The sequence below is a fragment of the Carya illinoinensis genome, chromosome 3 (genome assembly GCF_018687715.1).
Source record: "Carya illinoinensis cultivar Pawnee chromosome 3, C.illinoinensisPawnee_v1, whole genome shotgun sequence".
Classification (NCBI taxonomy): Eukaryota; Viridiplantae; Streptophyta; class Magnoliopsida; order Fagales; family Juglandaceae; genus Carya; species Carya illinoinensis.
Genome location: NC_056754.1, coordinates 49,096,487 through 49,101,732, shown reverse-complemented (window position 1 = coordinate 49,101,732; position 5,246 = coordinate 49,096,487).

Sequence of the window (5,246 nt, the reverse complement as noted above, 5' to 3'; positions counted from 1 at the left end):
GACAGCTGTTTATTGGATGGGTCACGCGAGATGTGAACCGTTGTCAGTTGCTTTGAGGGGGAGGTTTAGGGGTGCATCCGGATCCGGGTATTCGGTCAAAACCGGATCTTGAATTTTAAATCTAGACAGAATTCAATCTGAATATCTGAATTATAACTGGATATTTAGATTTTTTTATTTTTTGGACATCAGTCCCCTCTCCCTGAATCCATGGACAAATGCTCACCACACCTTGTCCGAGTCTCCAAGTTTGGGTTTTGGTCTCACTAGTACCAGGTTCCCTAACCAATTTCATGTCAGCGAAGGACCAGATTCTGTATAGCCAAGGTTTCAGTTTCCCAACTTGGAACATCAATCGACCTGGTTTAGGTTTGCGGATTTTGGAGATGGTGTGGGTGGTGAGTTCGACTTCGACGAGTGAATGGACAACTTAATGGGCAGTGGGGATTCAACGGATAGTTCCAATCTGCCCTACGGGTACGAAGCATGGCAGAACAATGCCGATTATGGAATTTACTGTTTCGATCCTTTTGCCACCCATCCCAGTTGACTCAATGTCGCTTGTGGTCCTCCGTCCAACCTCAACCAATTCGTCTTCCTAGATACTCAGAAGAGTTCTACTCCAAACCCTTATCCTCAACCCCAGGTCCCCTCATGGACACCACCTCCACCACCACCACTGCCGTCATCTCCACTAGCGATAATTAAGGACGCCAAGCCGTCAAACACTTCATTGCAGAGCCCACACAAGAACAACGTCGGTGGTGTCTCATCTAGCCACTCACCGGAAGTCGAGTCTGCACGGCCTCTTCTCAAAAATCTCCTAGACTGTGCTAGACTAGCTGATTCGAAACTTGATCGTGTTGTGAAATCACTTATTGGGCTTGAAAAATTAGTGCCCGAGCATGGAGATCCAACCAAGAGGGTAGCCTGGAATCGTAGGTGGAGAGACAGACGTTTTCGACAAAAAAAAAAAAAAAAAAAAGAGTGAGTGTATAACCCGATTATGGACTATCAAGTTATAAAACTAGATCCGTAACTGGATCAGGGTTTATAACAACCGCTCAGATTCACCCGGATCCGGATTTCCAAACCGGACCGGGAAAAAATCCAGTCCAGATACACACCCCTAGGGAGGTTTGGTCATTGTGTTATGAATTAAGATGAAAATGAAAGTTGAATAAAATATTAGTAGAATAATTTTTTTAATTTGTTATTATTTTTAATTTTAAAAAATTTGAATTATTTATTATATTTTGTATAAAAATTTAAAAAGTTGTAATAATTATGTTAGATGAGTTGGTGACTTTTGTATCCAAACCAACTTAAGTAGGAGTGAAAAATCGTATTTTCGGATCGTATTCGTGTCGTGTCAATTCATGAACAATCGACTATATAAGTCAATATGGATCCGAATCGTTTAGCTAAATGTGCCAAACTTTCAAATCCTAACTCAACCCATTTAGATTATAGGTCATGTCGTGTCACTTGTTTTTACCTATCTAATCATTAATTAGAAATAAATTAATATAATACGACCCATTTAAACCCTGAAAGGGACCTAATCCTCTCCCGGGGGCCTGTTGAGTCGTGTCGTGGGCTTATTCTATAGTACAACCCGATGACCTAGCTGGTCCAAAGCCTTCCAATCCAAGTGTACTCTAGCTAGCGCCAAAAGAACAACTGCACGAAAACTTCAGGATAAAAGGGATATCGGCTCATTCAAAGATAAGCTAAGTCTCAATATCCCAAAAACTTGAATTTCAAATAATGGGTGAGCTAGTTATCATGTAACAACAGGAAGTATCGTGAGTTTTATTTATATCATTCAGGTTTGATTATGAAATCCATCTGATTCTTTGGCTAGAGGCGTTCTCCATAATCTCCAAGCCACACACCTCTTTGGTTGCAGGTGATCATGTGTGAGAAGCTGTGGAACACGTCCTTAACAGTTTGTGCTGTCTGTGGGATTTGCTTGTCCTACAACTAGTGTGTTTTTTACTTGCTCACCACTACTTGATCTCAAGCAACCAGAGATTAGGAAGTGATGTCACAAAATATGGAATGAAGGTTTGCAGAGATGGAAGAAGTAGTGAAGAAATTTACTGATGAGGTGGAGTCACTATGAAAAGAGAACGAGGCCCTTAGAGCAAAAAAAGGCCATCAGGGGAGGACAAAGTGCCAAGCTAGGCCAATAGGGTTGAGATGGAAGTGCATAGCGCCGGGGCAGGCAAACCTCTTAAAGAAAAATGAGGAAACGAAAAAAGATGCATCATGGCATTCGTAGTCTGATAGATAAGTACGAGGAGATAGCCAAGAAAATAGGGACGTCTTCCTAGGTTGATTAGTTGCTGACCAGCACCAATCTGCATAAAGCGCGTAAATTATGGCAGTACTGTTGTCATTGAAGTTCAAAGTCTCAATGATATATATGTACGACGGATCCAAAGACTCAGTGGAATATTTAGAGACCTTTAAAGCCCACATGACACTTCATGGATTTCCCAGTGAAATCGCATGTAGGGACTTCCTTTTGACTTTAAGGGAATGGCTAGAAGGGTTTAGGGCGTTGCAACCAAGTTCCATAGATAGTTTTGAGGAACTGGGTAGACAATTCTTAACCTAAATTATGGCTAGTTGGAGGTGAAGGAGACCAGCGGGCTAGCAGCATATCTCTTGACAGTGAAGCAAAAAGAAGAGATCTTAAAGGCATATTTGGCATGGTTCAATAAAGAAAGAATGACAACCAACGACCAAAATAAGAATATCATGTTGGCTGGTCTACTCGGGGCTATTTGGCCGAGGAGCCCCTTATGGCCAAATTGGCAAGGAAAACTAGGGCTGTGCTCCGACTCCGATGGAGTCTGAGTTGTGTTGTTGGAGCCAGACAAAAATTTGGGCTCCGACTTTGAGTCCAAATGGAGTTGAAGTTCGACTTCGATCAGAGGTCAGAGCTCCAATGATTTAATGGGCCCATTTCCCAATTGGGCCAATTCTGAACCCAAAAATTAAAAGAATTAAAAACTAATATAATAAATCATTCAAAAGCCTCTATACAATAGTTCAAAAACTAAATAACATTTAGCCATAGGCGGTAGGCCCATAAGTTATAACAGTCCATTTTTTACAACACTAATCATTGACTAAGTGTCTAGGACTCCTATAGATAACTACATAAACACTAAAAAGTAAAAACATCATCTGCAGCACGGATCAGTGTTAGTGGTGATATCTAAAACTAAGATAGAAAGTCGCAATCAATAAAAGGAAAAAAAATGATAATAGAAATTTGAACATGTTAAAAGTAGAATTTTATTCTCATTTCTCACCAATAAAGATTAAAAAGAGTTATCTATACTCCATCAACTACATCCCAACTTCCAAGGGGCCTCCATCTCTGATTATGAGTCATCAGCAATTATGCTAGGGTTCACAATTAGATCTATAAAATCATATAACGTAGAAGTTAAATAAATGAAACATTAAAAAAATAATCATTGAAATAATTAAATAATTATTTAAATAAAAATTAAATAATAATAAAACAAGTAAAATAAGGTTACTTGATTCAAGCCTATAGCTCTCAATATCAACACCTGCGGTATCTAGTCTAATGGGCATATCACGTATCCAATTCTGTGTGCAAATGAGAGCCTCCACGGTTGACGGTGACAATGAATTCCGATAAGCATCTAAGACTCGATCTCCAATACTAAACGGCGACTCCGAGGTAACCGTAGTGATAGGAATGGCTAGCACATCTCAGACAATACAGGAAATGATTTGATACCTGGTGGAATTAGCCTTCCACTAAGTTAATAACTTAAAAACAGTATTAGGTGTTTCGAAAGCTTCCATAAAATACCCTTCAACCTCAGAAGTACACTGCATAATATTTCTCGTTGCAATGAGTTCATGATACGGCTACATAATAAGATGAACTGGAGGCAAATCATCATCTGGTTGATGGTCATCTAAGGGAGATGTTGACCATGTTGACCTTGAGTGTGATGAGGTACCAACTGTGGATGAAGGCTGAGCACAATTGCTGTAGCGTCTGTATAAGTCATGAAGATCACTATTTAGCGTTCTAATAAATAGTGCAACCCTCACCGCCCCGAGGATGGAATTTACCAAAATTTTATAATGGCCAACTTATATTAGGGGTCAAGGATCACAACTATAAAGAGTAATTTATTTATCTTCTCAATATCCTTCCAATATTGATCATATTTGGTCTGCATACTCAAAGCCATAACAGATAACAATCATCTATTGTCATTACAACCTCGTTTCAAATGGAAGTGAAGCACCAAGAGCTCACTGAAATACACGTTTGTAGTTGTATATTTATATCTAAATATCTGTATAGTTATATCATAAAAGATTTTCAAAAACTAAACAAAATACTCCATACTACTCCAATCATGTGCATCCGGCACACCGAGCCCATTTCTTACTAGCTCCAGCAAAGCATACCTAAATTCTCCATCTTCGACCTCCATCCGCTTGATCACTCTTTGGTACTTCTATGACTATGCGGATATCTGGATCCGCATATACAACTGCAAACTTATTCTTCAGCGAGCTCTCAAAGCTTCACTACCACTTGCAAGAAGGTTGTACGGGTTCATGTGGATTATTATCTGGTATGGCTATGAGGATGCAGGCCAAATATGATAAATATTTGGGGGAAGTTGAGAAAATAAATAGATTACTTTTTGTGGCTGTGATTCTTGACCCCCGATATAAGTTGGCCTTGATAGAATTTTAGGCAAATTCCACAATGGGGGCAGTGAAGGTTGCACGGTTTATTACATCGCTTAAAAGGGATCTTGATGACTTATATTCTCACTACAATAATAATGGTCAGCCTTCATCCGCAGCGGGCACCTCACACTCGAGGCCGACACCTCTATTCGATGACCGTAGCTCAGATGACTCCTTAAATCCACCTCATCGAGGTTATAATATTGTGAATCAGTATCATCAGCTTGTTGCAACGAGGAATATTATGCAGTGTACTTTTGAGATTGAACGATATTTTATGGAAGAGGTCGAGGCACCTAGAGAGTCATTTCAGCTTTTAACTTGGTGGAAGGTTAATTCCACCAAGTATCAGATCCTTTCTCGTATTGCCCGAGATGTGATGGCCATTCCAATCACTACAGTTGCCTCTGAGTCAGCATTTAATACTGGAGGTCGAGTATTGGATTCTTACCGGAGTTCATTGTCACCGTCAACTG